This window comes from Heterodontus francisci, chromosome 3 (assembly GCF_036365525.1).
Source record: "Heterodontus francisci isolate sHetFra1 chromosome 3, sHetFra1.hap1, whole genome shotgun sequence".
Lineage (NCBI taxonomy): Eukaryota > Metazoa > Chordata > Chondrichthyes > Heterodontiformes > Heterodontidae > Heterodontus > Heterodontus francisci.
Window position 1 is genome coordinate 87,572,846 of NC_090373.1, and position 16,257 is coordinate 87,589,102.

A 16,257-nucleotide genomic window follows, 5' to 3' on the forward strand; every position below is an offset into this window, starting at 1 on the left:
GGAGACAGCGCAGGGTCATGGAGACAGTGCAGGGTCATGGAGACAGTGGTGGGTCATGGAGACAGCGCAGGGTCATGGAGACAGCGCAGGATCATGGAGACAGTGCAGGACCACGGAGACAGCGCAGGCTCATGGAGACAGTACAGGATCATAGAGACAGTGCAGTGTCATGGAGACAGTGCAGGGTCATGGAGACAGTGCAGGGTCACCGAGACAGCGGACGGTCATGGAGACAGTGCTGGGCCACGGAGACAGTGCAGGATCATGGAGACAGTGCAGGGTCATGGAGACAGCCCAGGTTAATGGAGACAGTGCTGGGCCACGGAGACAGTGCAGGTTCATGGAGACAGTGCAGGGTCATGGAGACAGTGCAGGACAACGGAGACAGCGCAGGGTCATGGAGACAGTGCAGGACCACGGAAACAGCGCAGAATCATGGAGACAGCGCAGGATCATGGAGACAGTGCAGGATCATGGAGACAGCGCAGGGTCATGGCGACATCGCAGGATCATGGAGACAGTGCAGGTTCATGGAGACAGTGCAGTACCACGGAGAAAGTGCAGGATCACGGAGACAATGCAGGATCATGGAGACAGTGCAGGGCCACGGAAACAGCGCAGGCTCATGGAGACAGCGCAGGTCATGGAGACAGCGCAGGATCATGGAGACAGTGCAGGTTCATGGACACAGTGCGGGACCACGGAGAAAGTGCAGGATCATGGAGACAGTGCAGGGCTACGGATACAGCGCAGGGCCACGGATACAGCGCAGGATCATGGAGACAGTGCAGGTTCATGGAGACAGTGCTGGACCACGGACAAAAGGGGAGGATCATGGAGACAGTGCAGAGTCATGGAGAAAGTGCAGGGTCATGGAGACATTGGAGGACGACGGAGACAGTGCTGGGCCATGGAGACAGTGCAGGGTCATGGAGACAGTGCAGAATCAAGGAGACAGTGCAGGATCATGGAGACAGTGTAGGGTTACGGAGACAGTGCAGGGTCATGGAGATAGTGCAGGATCATGGATACAATGCAGGATCATGGAGACAGTGCAGGGTCATGAGACATTGCAAGATCATGGAGACAGAGCAGGATCATGGAGACAGCGCAGGGTCATGGAGACAGTGCAGGACCACGGAGACAGTGCAGGATCATGGAGACAGTGCAGGGTCATGGAGACAATTCAGAAACACGGAAACAGCGCAGGATCATGGAGACAGTGCAGGGTCATGGAGACAGTGCAGGGTCATGGAGACAGCGCAGGGTCATGGAGACAGTGCAGGACCATGAAACAGTGCAGGATCATGGAGACAGTGCAGGGTCATGGAGACAGTGCAGGACCACAGAGACAGTGCAGGATCATGGAGACAGTGCAGGGCCACGGTTACAGCGCAGGATCATGGAGACAGTGCAGGATCATGTCGACAGTGCATGGCCACAGAAACTGCGCAGGATCATGGAGACAGTGCAGGGTCATGGAGACAGTGCAGGGTCATGGAGACAGTGCAGGGCCACGGAGACAGCGCAGGGTCATGGAGACAGCGCAGGGTCATGGAGGCAGTGCAGGGCCACGGAGACAGCGCAGGCTCATGGAGACAGCGCAGGCTCATGGAGACAGTGCAGGGTCATGGAAACAGTGCAGGCTCATGGAGACAGTGCAGGGCCACTGATACAGCGCAGGGTCATGGAGACAGCGCCGGGTCATGGAGACAGTGCAGGGCCACGGAGACAGCGCAGGGTCATGGAGACAGCGCAGGGTCATGGAGACAGTGCAGGGTCATGGAGACAGTGGTGGGTCATGGAGACAGCGCAGGGTCATGGAGACAGCGCAGGCTCATGGAGACAGTACAGGATCATGGAGACAGTGCAGGGTCATGGAGACAGTGCAGGGTCATGGAGACAGTGCAGGGTCATGGAGACATTGGTGGACAACGGAGACAGTGCTGGGCCATGGAGACAGTGCTGGGCCACGGAGACAGTGCAGGATCATGGAGACAGTGCAGGGTCATGGAGACAGCCCAGGTTAATGGAGACAGTGCTGGGCCACGGAGACAGTGCAGGTTCATGGAGACAGTGCAGGGTCATGGAGACAGTGCAGGACAACGGAGACAGCGCAGGGTCATGGAGACAGTGCAGGACCACGGAAACAGCGCAGAATCATGGAGACAGCGCAGGATCATGGAGACAGTGCAGGATCATGGAGACAGTGCAGGATCATGGAGTCAGCGCAGGGTCATGGCGACAGCGCAGGATCATGGAGACAGTGCAGGTTCATGGAGACAGTGCAGGACCACGGAGAAAGTGAAGGATCATGGAGACAGTGCAGGATCACGGAGACAGTGCAGGATCATGGAGACAGTGCAGGGCCACGGAAACAGCGCAGGATCATGGAAACAATGCAGGGTCATGGAGACAGCGCAGGGTCATGGAGACAGTGCAGGATCATGGAGACAGCGCAGGATCATGGAGACAGTGCAGGACCACGGAGACAGCGCAGGCTCATGGAGACAGCGCAGGGTCATGGAGACAGTGCAGGGCCACGGCGACAGTGCAGGGTCATGGCGACAGTGCAGGACCACGGAGATAGTGCTGGGTCATGGAGGCAGCGCAGGGATCATGGAGACAGTGCAGGGTCATGGAGACAGTGCAGGGTCATGGAGACAGTGCAGGGTCATGGAGACATTGGAGGACCACGGAGACAGTGCTGGGCCATGGAGACAGTGCAGGGTCATGGAGACAGTGCAGGATCAAGGAGACAGTGCAGGATCATGGAGACAGCGCAGGGCCACGGAGACTGTGCAGGACCATGGAGACAGTGCAGGATCATGGAGACAGTGCTGGATCATGGAGACAGTGCAGGATCATGGAGACAGTGCAGGGTCATGGAGAGAGTGCAGGGTCATGGAGACATTGGAGGACGACGGAGACAGTGCAGGGCCATGGAGACAGTGCAGGACCACGGAGACAGTGCAGGATCATGGGGACAGTGCAGGGTCATGGAGACAATTCAGAAACACGGAAACAGTGCAGGATCATGGAGACAGTGCAGGGTCATGGAGACAGTGCAGGGTCATGGAGACAGCGCAGGGTCATGGAGACAGTGCAGGACCACGGAGACAGTGCAGGATCATGGAGACAGTGCAGGGTCATGGAGACAGTGCAGGACCACAGAGACAGTGCAGGATCAGGGAGACAGTGCAGGGCCACGGATACAGCGCAGGATCATGGAGACAGTGCAGGATCATGTCGACAGTGCAGGGCCACGGAAACAGCGCAGGATCATGGTGACAGTGCAGGGTCATGGGGACAGTGCAGGGTCATGGAGACAGTGCAGGGCCACGGAGACAGCGCAGGGTCATGGAGACAGCGCAGGGTCATGGAGACAGTGCAGGTCCACAGAGACAGCGCAGGGCCATGGAGACAGCGCAGGGCTATGGAGACAGAGCAGTGTCTTGGAGACAGTGCAGCGTCATGGAGACAGTGCAGGATCATGGCGACAGCGCAGGCTCATGGAGACAGTGCAGGATCATGGAGACAGTGCAGGGTCATGGAGACAGTGCAGGCTCATGGAGACGGTGCAGGGCCACTGAGACAGCGCAGGGTCATGGAGACAGTGCAGGGTCATGGAGACAGTGCAGGGCCACGGAGACAGCGCAGGGTCATGGAGACAGCGCAGGGTCATGGAGACAGTGCAGGATCCTGGCGACAGCGCAGGATCATGGAGACAGTGCAGGATCATGGAGACAGTGCAGGAACATGGAGACAGCGCAGGAACATGGAGACAGTGCAGGACCACGGAGACAGCGTAGGCTCATGGAGACAGTACAGGATCATGGAGACAGTGCAGTGTCATGGAGACAGTGCAGGGTCATGGAGACAGTGCAGGGCCACGGAGACAGCGCACGGTCATGGAGACAGTGCTGGGCCACGGAGAGAGTGCAGGATCATGGAGACAGCGCAGGGTCATTGTGACAGTGCAGGGTAATGGAGACAGTGCAGGGCCACGGAGACAGCGCAGGGTCATGGAGACAGTGCAGGATCATGGAGACAGTGCAGGGTCATGGAAACAGTGCTGGATCATGGCGACAGCGCAGGATCATGGAGACAGCGCAGGCTCATGGAGACAGTGCAGGACCACGGAGACAGTGCAGGGTCATGGAGACAGTGCAGGGTCATGGAGACAGTGCAGGGTCACGGAGAAATCACAGGGTCATGGAGACAGGGCAGGACCACGGACAAAAGGGGAGGATCATGGAGACAGTGCAGAGTCATGGAGAAAGTGCAGGGTCATGGAGACATTGGAGGACGACGGAGACAGTGCTGGGCCATGGAGACAGTGCAGGGTCATGGAGACAGTGCAGAATCAAGGAGACAGTGCAGGATCATGGAGACAGTGTAGGGTCACGGAGACAGTGCAGGGTCATGGAGATAGTGCAGGATCATGGATACAATGCAGGATCATGGAGACAGTGCAGGGTCATGAGACATTGCAGGATCATGGAGACAGAGCAGGATCATGGAGACAGCGCAGGGTCATGGAGACAGTGCAGGACCACGGAGACAGTGCAGGATCATGGAAACAGTGCAGGGTCATGGAGACAATTCAGAAACACGGAAACAGTGCAGGATCATGGAGACAGTGCAGGGTCATGGAGACAGTGCAGGGTCATGGAGACAGCGCAGGATCATGGAGACAGTGCAGGGTCATGGAGACAGTGCAGGGTCATGGAGACAGCGCAGGGTCATGGAGACAGTGCAGGACCACGGAAACAGTGCAGGATCATGGAGACAGTGCAGGGTCATGGAGACAGTGCAGGGCCACGGATACAGCGCAGGATCATGGAGACAGTGCAGGATCATGTCGACAGTGCATGGCCACAGAAACTGCGCAGGATCATGGAGACAGTGCAGGGTCATGGAGACAGTGCAGGGTCATGGAGACAGTGCAGGGCCACGGAGACAGCGCAGGGTCATGGAAACAGCACAGGGTCATGGAGACAGTGCAGGGCCACGGAGACAGCGCAGGCTCATGGAGACAGCGCAGGCTCATGGAGACAGTGCAGGGTCATGGAAACAGTGCAGGCTCATGGAGACAGTGCAGGGCCACTGATACAGCGCAGGGTCATGGAGACAGCGCCGGGTCATGGAGACAGTGCAGGGCCACGGAGACAGCGCAGGGTCATGGAGACAGCGCAGGGTCATGGAGACAGTGCAGGGTCATGGAGACAGTGGTGGGTCATGGAGACAGCGCAGGGTCATGGAGACAGCGCAGGATCATGGAGACAGTGCAGGACCACGGAGACTGCGCAGGCTCATGGAGACAGTACAGGATCATGGAGACAGTGCAGGGTCATGGAGACAGTGCAGGGTCATGGAGACAGTGCAGGGTCATGGAGACATTGGTGGACCACGGAGACAGTGCTGGGCCATGGAGACAGTGCTGGGCCACGGAGACAGTGCAGGATCATGGAGACAGTGCAGGGTCATGGAGACAGCCCAGGTTAATGGAGACAGTGCTGGGCCACGGAGACAGTGCAGGTTCATGGAGACAGTGCAGGGTCATGGAGACAGTGCAGGACAACGGAGACAGCGCAGGGTCATGGAGACAGTGCAGGACCACGGAAACAGCGCAGAATCATGGAGACAGCGCAGGATCATGGAGACAGTGCAGGATCATGGAGACAGTGCAGGATCATGGAGACAGCGCAGGGTCATGGCGACAGCGCAGGATCATGGAGACAGTGCAGGTTCATGGAGACAGTGCAGGACCACGGAGAAAGTGAAGGATCATGGAGAAAGTGCAGGATCACGGAGACAGTGCAGGATCATGGAGACAGTGCAGGGCCACGGAAACAGCGCAGGATCATGGAAACAATGCAGGGTCACTGAGACAGCGCAGGGTCATGGAGACAGTGCAGCGTCATGGAGACAGCGCAGGATCATGGAGACAGTGCAGGACCACGGAGACAGCGCAGGCTCATGGAGACAGCGCAGGGTCATGGAGACAGTGCAGGGCCACGGCGACAGTGCAGGGTCATGGCGACAGTGCAGGACCACGGAGACTGTGCTGGGTCATGGAGGCAGCGCAGGGATCATGGAGACAGTGCAGGGTCATGGAGACAGTGCAGGGTCATGGAGACAGTGCAGGGTCATGGAGACATTGGAGGACCACGGAGACAGTGCTGGGCCATGGAGACAGTGCAGGGTCATGGAGACAGTGCAGGATCAAGAGGACAGTGCAGGATCATGGAGACAGCGCAGGGCCACGGAGACTGTGCAGGACCATGGAGACAGTGCAGGATCATGGAGACAGTGCTGGATCATGGAGACAGTGCAGGATCATGGAGACAGTGCAGGGTCATGGAGAGAGTGCAGGGTCATGGAGACATTGGAGGACGACGGAGACAGTGCAGGGCCATGGAGACAGTGCAGGACCACGGAGACAGTGCAGGATCATGGGGACAGTGCAGGGTCATGGAGACAATTCAGAAACACGGAAACAGTGCAGGATCATGGAGACAGTGCAGGGTCATGGAGACAGTGCAGGGTCATGGAGACAGCGCAGGGTCATGGAGACAGTGCAGGACCACGGAGACAGTGCAGGATCATGGAGACAGTGCAGGGTCATGGAGACGGTGCAGGACCACAGAGACAGTGCTGGGCCATGGAGACAGTGCAGGGTCATGGAGACAGTGCAGAATCAAGGAGACAGTGCAGGATCATGGAGACAGCGCAGGGTCATGGAGACAGCGCAGGGCCACGGAGACTGTGCAGGACCATGGAGACAGTGCAGGGTCATGGAGACAGTGCAGGACCACGGAGACAGCGCAGGGTCATGGAGACAGCGCAGGATCATGGAGAAAGTGCAGGGTCATGGAGACAGTGCAGGACCACGGAAACAGCGCAGGATCAAGGAGACAGTGCAGGGCCACGGAGACAGCGCAGGGTCATGGAGACAGTGCAGGATCATGGAGACAGTGTAGGGTCATGGAGACAGCGCACGGTCATGGAGACAGTGCAGGGTCATGGAGACAGTGCAGGATCACGGAGACAGCGCACGGTCATGGAGACAGTGCAGGGTCATGGAGACAGTGCAGGGCCACGGAGACAGTGCAGGATCATGGAGACAGCGCAGGGTCATGGTGACAGTGCAGGGTAATGGAGACAGTGCAGGGCCACGGAGACAGCGCAGGGTCATGGAGACAGTGCAGTGTCATGGAGACAGTGCAGGGTCATAGAGACAGTGCTGGATCATGGCGACAGCGCAGGATCATGGAGACAGCGAAGGCTCATGGAGACAGTGCAGGATCATGGAGACAGCGCAGTATCATGGAGACAGTGCAGGGTCATGGAGACAGTGCAGGGCCACGGAGACAGTGCTGGACCACGGAGACAGTGCAGGGTCATGGAGACAGTGCAGGGTCATGGAGACAGTGCAGGGCCACGGAGACAGCGCTGGGTCATGGAGACAGCGCTGGGTCATGGAGACATTGCAGGATCATGGAGACAGTGCAGGTTCATGACGACAGCTCAGTGTCATGGAGTAAGTAAAGGGCCACGGAGACAGTGCAGGACCACGGAGACACTGCAGGACCACAGAGACAGTGCAGGATCATGGAGACAGTGCAGGGTCATGGAGACAATTCAGAAACACGGAAACAGCGCAGGATCATGGAGACAGTGCAGGGCCACGGAAACAGCGCAGGATCATGGAGACAGTGCAGGGTCATGGAGACAGTGCAGGGCCACGAAGACAGCGCAGGGTCATGGAGACAGCGCAGGGTCATGGAGACAGCGTAGGGCCATGGAGACAGCGCAGGGCCATGGAGACAGAGCAGTGTCATGGAGACAGTGCAAAGTCATGGAGACAGTGCAGGATCATGGCGACAGCGCAGGCTCATGGAGACAGTGCAGGATCATGGAGGCAGTGCAGGGTCATGGAGACAGTGCAGGCTCATGGAGACAGTGCAGGATCATGGAGACAGTGCAGGACCATGGAAACAGCACCGGATCATGGAGACAGTGCTGGGTCATGGAGACAGTGCAGGGTCATGGAGACAGCGCAGGATCGTGGAGACAGTGCAGGACCCCGGAGACAGCGTAGGCTCATGGAGACAGTACAGTATCATGGAGACAGTGCAGTGTCATGGAGACAGTGCACGGACATGGAGACAGTGCCGGACCACGGGTACAGCGCAGGATCATGGAGACAGTGCAGGACCTTGGAGACAGTGCAGGGTCATGGAGACAGTGCAGGGCCACGGAGATAGTGCAGGACCACGGAGACAGTGCAGGATCATGGAGACAGTGCAGCATCTTGGAGATAGTGCAGGGCCACGGAAACAGCGCAGGATCATGGAGACAGCGCAGGGTCATGGAGACAGTGTAGGACCACGGAAACAGTGCAGGATCATGGAGACAGTGCAGGACCACGGAGACAGTGCAGGATCATGGAGACAGCGCAGGGTCATGGAGACAGTGCAGGGCCATGGAGATAGTGCAGGACCACGGAGACAGTGCAGGATCATGGAGACAGTGCAGGGGCACGGAGACAGCGCAGGGATCATGGAGACAGTGCAGGGTCATGGAGACAGTGCAGGGTCATGGAGACAGTGCAGGGTCATGGAGACATTGGAGGACCACGGAGACAGTGCTGGGCCATGGAGACAGTGCAGGGTCATGGAGACAGTGCAGGATCAAGGAGACAGTGCAGGATCATGGAGACAGCGCAGGGCCACGGAGACTGTGCAGGACCATGGAGACAGTGCAGGATCATGGAGACAGTGCTGGATCATGGAGACAGTGCAGGATCATGGAGACAGTGCAGGGTCATGGAGAGAGTGCAGGGTCATGGAGACATTGGAGGACGACGGAGACAGTGCAGGGCCATGGAGACAGTGCAGGACCACGGAGACAGTGCAGGATCATGGGGACAGTGCAGGGTCATGGAGACAATTCAGAAACACGGAAACAGTGCAGGATCATGGAGACAGTGCAGGGTCATGGAGACAGTGCAGGGTCATGGAGACAGCGCAGGGTCATGGAGACAGTGCAGGACCACGGAGACAGTGCAGGATCATGGAGACAGTGCAGGGTCATGGAGACAGTGCAGGACCACAGAGACAATGCAGGATCAGGGAGACAGTGCAGGGCCACGGATACAGCGCAGGATCATGGAGACAGTGCAGGATCATGTCGACAGTGCAGGGCCACGGAAACAGCGCAGGATCATGGTGACAGTGCAGGGTCATGGGGACAGTGCAGGGTCATGGAGACAGTGCAGGGCCACGGAGACAGCGCAGGGTCATGGAGACAGCGCAGGGTCATGGAGACAGTGCAGGTCCACAGAGACAGCGCAGGGCCATGGAGACAGCGCAGGGCTATGGAGACAGAGCAGTGTCTTGGAGACAGTGCAGCGTCATGGAGACAGTGCAGGATCATGGCGACAGCGCAGGCTCATGGAGACAGTGCAGGATCATGGAGACAGTGCAGGGTCATGGAGACAGTGCAGGCTCATGGAGACGGTGCAGGGCCACTGAGACAGCGCAGGGTCATGGAGACAGTGCAGGGTCATGGAGACAGTGCAGGGCCACGGAGACAGCGCAGGGTCATGGAGACAGCGCAGGGTCATGGAGACAGTGCAGGATCCTGGCGACAGCGCAGGATCATGGAGACAGTGCAGGATCATGGAGACAGTGCAGGAACATGGAGACAGCGCAGGATCATGGAGACAGTGCAGGACCACGGTGACAGCGTAGGCTCATGGAGACAGTACAGGATCATGGAGACAGTGCAGTGTCATGGAGACAGTGCAGGGTCATGGAGACAGTGCAGGGCCACGGAGACAGCGCACGGTCATGGAGACAGTGCTGGGCCACGGAGAGAGTGCAGGATCATGGAGACAGCGCAGGGTCATTGTGACAGTGCAGGGTAATGGAGACAGTGCAGGGCCACGGAGACAGCGCAGGGTCATGGAGACAGTGCAGGATCATGGAGACAGTGCAGGGTCATGGAAACAGTGCTGGATCATGGCGACAGCGCAGGATCATGGAGACAGCGCAGGCTCATGGAGACAGTGCAGGACCACGGAGACAGTGCAGGGTCATGGAGACAGTGCAGGGTCATGGAGACAGTGCAGGGTCACGGAGAAATCACAGGGTCATGGAGACAGGGCAGGACCACGGACAAAAGGGGAGGATCATGGAGACAGTGCAGAGTCATGGAGAAAGTGCAGGGTCATGGAGACATTGGAGGACGACGGAGACAGTGCTGGGCCATGGAGACAGTGCAGGGTCATGGAGACAGTGCAGAATCAAGGAGACAGTGCAGGATCATGGAGACAGTGTAGGGTCATGGAGACAGCGCACGGTCATGGAGACAGTGCAGGGTCATGGAGACAGTGCAGGATCACGGAGACAGCGCACGGTCATGGAGACAGTGCAGGGTCATGGAGACAGTGCAGGGCCACGGAGACAGTGCAGGATCATGGAGACAGCGCAGGGTCATGGTGACAGTGCAGGGTAATGGAGACAGTGCAGGGCCACGGAGACAGCGCAGGGTCATGGAGACAGTGCAGTGTCATGGAGACAGTGCAGGGTCATAGAGACAGTGCTGGATCATGGCGACAGCGCAGGATCATGGAGACAGCGAAGGCTCATGGAGACAGTGCAGGATCATGGAGACAGCGCAGTATCATGGAGACAGTGCAGGGTCATGGAGACAGTGCAGGGCCACGGAGACAGTGCTGGACCACGGAGACAGTGCAGGGTCATGGAGACAGTGCAGGGTCATGGAGACAGTGCAGGGCCACGGAGACAGCGCTGGGTCATGGAGACAGCGCTGGGTCATGGAGACATTGCAGGATCATGGAGACTGCGCAGGGTCATGGAGACAGTGCAGGTTCATGACGACAGCTCAGTGTCATGGAGTAAGTAAAGGGCCACGGAGACAGTGCAGGACCACGGAGACACTGCAGGACCACAGAGACAGTGCAGGATCATGGAGACAGTGCAGGGTCATGGAGACAATTCAGAAACACGGAAACAGCGCAGGATCATGGAGACAGTGCAGGGCCACGGAAACAGCGCAGGATCATGGAGACAGTGCAGGGTCATGGAGACAGTGCAGGGCCACGAAGACAGCGCAGGGTCATGGAGACAGCGCAGGGTCATGGAGACAGCGTAGGGCCATGGAGACAGCGCAGGGCCATGGAGACAGAGCAGTGTCATGGAGACAGTGCAAAGTCATGGAGACAGTGCAGGATCATGGCGACAGCGCAGGCTCATGGAGACAGTGCAGGATCATGGAGGCAGTGCAGGGTCATGGAGACAGTGCAGGCTCATGGAGACAGTGCAGGATCATGGAGACAGTGCAGGACCATGGAAACAGCACCGGATCATGGAGACAGTGCTGGGTCATGGAGACAGTGCAGGGTCATGGAGACAGCGCAGGATCGTGGAGACAGTGCAGGACCCCGGAGACAGCGTAGGCTCATGGAGACAGTACAGTATCATGGAGACAGTGCAGTGTCATGGAGACAGTGCACGGACATGGAGACAGTGCCGGACCACGGGTACAGCGCAGGATCATGGAGACAGTGCAGGACCTTGGAGACAGTGCAGGGTCATGGAGACAGTGCAGGGCCACGGAGATAGTGCAGGACCACGGAGACAGTGCAGGATCATGGAGACAGTGCAGCATCTTGGAGATAGTGCAGGGCCACGGAAACAGCGCAGGATCATGGAGACAGCGCAGGGTCATGGAGACAGTGTAGGACCACGGAAACAGTGCAGGATCATGGAGACAGTGCAGGACCACGGAGACAGTGCAGGATCATGGAGACAGCGCAGGGTCATGGAGACAGTGCAGGGCCATGGAGATAGTGCAGGACCACGGAGACAGTGCAGGATCATGGAGACAGTGCAGGGGCACGGAGACAGCGCAGGGATCATGGAGACAGTGCAGGGTCATGGAGACAGTGCAGGGTCATGGAGACAGTGCAGGGTCATGGAGACATTGGAGGACCACGGAGACAGTGCTGGGCCATGGAGACAGTGCAGGGTCATGGAGACAGTGCAGGATCAAGGAGACAGTGCAGGATCATGGAGACAGCGCAGGGCCACGGAGACTGTGCAGGACCATGGAGACAGTGCAGGATCATGGAGACAGTGCTGGATCATGGAGACAGTGCAGGATCATGGAGACAGTGCAGGGTCATGGAGAGAGTGCAGGGTCATGGAGACATTGGAGGACGACGGAGACAGTGCAGGGCCATGGAGACAGTGCCGGACCACGGGTACAGCGCAGGATCATGGAGACAGTGCAGGACCTTGGAGACAGTGCAGGGTCATGGAGACAGTGCAGGGCCACGGAGATAGTGCAGGACCACGGAGACAGTGCAGGATCATGGAGACAGTGCAGCATCTTGGAGATAGTGCAGGGCCACGGAAACAGCGCAGGATCATGGAGACAGCGCAGGGTCATGGAGACAGTGTAGGACCACGGAAACAGTGCAGGATCATGGAGACAGTGCAGGACCACGGAGACAGTGCAGGATCATGGAGACAGCGCAGGGTCATGGAGACAGTGCAGGGCCATGGAGATAGTGCAGGACCACGGAGACAGTGCAGGATCATGGAGACAGTGCAGGGGCACGGAGACAGCGCAGGGTCATGGAGACAGCGCAGGGTCATGGTGACAGTGCATGATCATGGAGACAGCGCAGGGTCATGGAGACAGTGCAGGGTCATGGAGACAGTGCAGGTTCATGGCGACAGCGCAGTGTCATGGAGAAAGTGCAGGGCCACGGAGACAGTGCAGGGCCACGGAGACAGTGCAGGACCACAGAGACAGTGCAGGGTCACGGAGACAGTGCAGGGTCACGGAGACAGCGCAGGGGCATGGAGACAGCACAGGGTCATGGAGACAGTGCAGTGTCATGGAGAGAGCGCAGGATCATGGAGACAGTGCAGGGTCATGTAGACCGTGCAGGGTCATGGAGACAGTGCAGTGTCATGGAGACAGCGCAGGATCATGGAGACAGTGCAGGGTCATATAGACCTTGCAGGATGATGGAGACAGTGCAGGATCATGGAGACAGTGCAGGGTCATGGAGACAGTGCAGGGCCACGGAGACAGCGCTGGGTCATGGAGACAGCGCTGGGTCATGGAGACATTGCAGGATCATGGAGACTGCGCAGGGTCATGGAGACAGTGCAGGTTCATGACGACAGCTCAGTGTCATGGAGAAAGTACAGGGCCACGGAGACAGTGCAGGACCACGGAGACACTGCAGGACCACGGAGACAGTGCAGGATCATGGAGACAGTGCAGGGTCATGGAGACAATTCAGAAACACGGAAACAGCGCAGGATCATGGAGACAGTGCAGGGTCATGGAGACAGTGCAGGGTCATGGAGACAGCGCAGGGTCATGGAGACAGCACAGGGTCATGCAGACAGTGCAGGACCACAGAGACAGTGCAGGATCATGGAGACAGTGCAGGGCCACGGATACAGCGCAGGATCATGGAGACAGTGCAGGATCATGTCGACAGTGCAGGGCCACGGAAACAGCGCAGGATCATGGAGACAGTGCAGGGTCATGGAGACACTGCAGGGCCACGAAGACAGCGCAGGGTCATGGAGACAGCGCAGGGTCATGGAGACAGTGCAGGGCCATGGAGACAGCGCAGGGCCATGGAGACAGCGCAGGGCCATGGAGACAGAGCAGTGTCATGGAGACAGTGCAAAGTCATGGAGACAGTGCAGGATCATGGCGACAGCGCAGGCTCATGGAGACAGTGCAGGGTCATGGAGACAGTGCAGGCTCATGGAGACAGTGCAGGATCATGGAGACAGTGCAGGACCATGGAAACAGCACAGGATCATGGAGACAGTGCTGGGTCATGGAGACAGTGCAGGGTCATGGAGACAGCGCAGGATCGTGGAGACAGTGCAGGACCACGGAGACAGCGTAGGCTCATGGAGACAGTACAGGATCATGGAGACAGTGCAGTGTCATGGAGACAGTGCAGGGTCATGGAGACAGTGCCGGACCACGGGTACAGCGCAGGATCATGGAGACAGTGCAGGACCTTGGAGACAGTGCAGGGTCATGGAGACAGTGCAGGGCCACGGAGATAGTGCAGGACCACGGAGACAGTGCAGGATCATGGAGACAGTGCAGGGCCACGGAGATAGTGCAGGACCACGGAGACAGTGCAGGATCATGGAGACAGTGCAGCATCTTGGAGACAGTGCAGGGCCACGGAAACAGCGCAGGATCATGGAGACAGCGCAGGGTCATGGAGACAGTGCAGGACCACGGAAACAGTGCAGGATCATGGAGACAGTGCAGGACCACGGAGACAGCGCAGGATCATGGAGACAGCGCAGGGTCATGGAGACAGTGCAGGGCCACGGAGATAGTGCAGGACCACGGAGACAGTGCAGGATCATGGAGACAGTGCAGGGCCACGGAGACAGCGCAGGTTCATGGAGACAGTGCAGTGTCACGGAGACAGTGCAGGGTCATGGAGACAGTGCAGGGCCACAGAGGCACTGCAGGATCATGGAGACAGTGCAGGGTCATGGAGACAGTGCAGGGTCGTGGAGACAGCGCAGGATCATGGAGACAGCGAAGGCTCATGGAGACAGTGCAGGGCCATGGAGAAAGCACAGGGTCATGGAGACAGTGCAGGGTCATGGAGAAAGTGCAGGGCCACGGAGACAGCGCAGGTTCATGGAGACAGTGCAGTGTCACGGAGACAGTGCAGGGTCATGGAGACAGTGCAGGGCCACAGAGGCACTGCAGGATCATGGAGACAGTGCAGGGTCATGGAGACAGTGCAGGCTCATGGAGACAGTGCAGGACCACGGAGACAGTGCAGGGTCATGGAGACAGTGCAGGGTCATGGAGACAGTGCAGGGCCACGGAGAAAGCACAGGGTCATGGAGACAGTGCAGGGTCATGGAGAAAGTGCAGGGCCACGGAGACAGCGCAGGTTCATGGAGACAGTGCAGTGTCATGGAGACAGTGCAGGATCATGGAGACAGTGCAGGGTCATGGAGACAGTGCAGGGTCGTGGAGACAGCGCAGGGTCATGGAGACAGTGCAGGGCCACGGAGACAGTGCAGGGTCATGGCGACAGTGCAGGACCACGGAGACAGTGCTGGGTCATGGAGACAGCGCAGGGATCATGGAGACAGTGCAGGGTCATGGAGACAGTGCAGGGTCATGGAGACAGTGCAGTGTCATGGAGACATTGGAGGACCACGGAGACAGTGCTGGGCCATAGAGACAGTGCAGGGTCATGGAGACAGTGCAGAATCAGGGAGACAGTGCAGGATCATGGAGACAGCGCAGGGTCATGGAGACAGCGCAGGGCCACGGAGACTGTGCAGGACCATGGAGACAGTGCAGGATCATGGAGACAGTGCAGGATCATGGAGACAGTGCAGGGTTATTGGAGACAGTGCAGGGTCATGGAGACAGTGCAGGGTCATGGAGACAGTGCAGACCCACGGAGACAGTGCAGGGTCATGGAGAAAGTGCAGGGTCATGGAGACAGTGCAGGACCACGGAGACAGTGCAGGATCATGGAGGCAGTGCAGGGTCATGGAGACAGTGCAGGCTCATGGAGACAGTGCAGGATCATGGAGACAGTGCAGGACCATGGAAACAGCACCGGATCATGGAGACAGTGCTGGGTCATGGAGACAGTGCAGGGTCATGGAGACAGCGCAGGATCGTGGAGACAGTGCAGGACCCCGGAGACAGCGTAGGCTCATGGAGACAGTACAGTATCATGGAGACAGTGCAGTGTCATGGAGACAGTGCACGGACATGGAGACAGTGCCGGACCACGGGTACAGCGCAGGATCATGGAGACAGTGCAGGACCTTGGAGACAGTGCAGGGTCATGGAGACAGTGCAGGGCCACGGAGATAGTGCAGGACCACGGAGACAGTGCAGGATCATGGAGACAGTGCAGCATCTTGGAGATAGTGCAGGGCCACGGAAACAGCGCAGGATCATGGAGACAGCGCAGGGTCATGGAGACAGTGTAGGACCACGGAAACAGTGCAGGATCATGGAGACAGTGCAGGACCACGGAGACAGTGCAGGATCATGGAGACAGCGCAGGGTCATGGAGACAGTGCAGGGCCATGGAGATAGTGCAGGACCACGGAGACAGTGCAGGATCATGGAGACAGTGCAGGGGCACGGAGACAGCGCAGGGTCATGGAGACA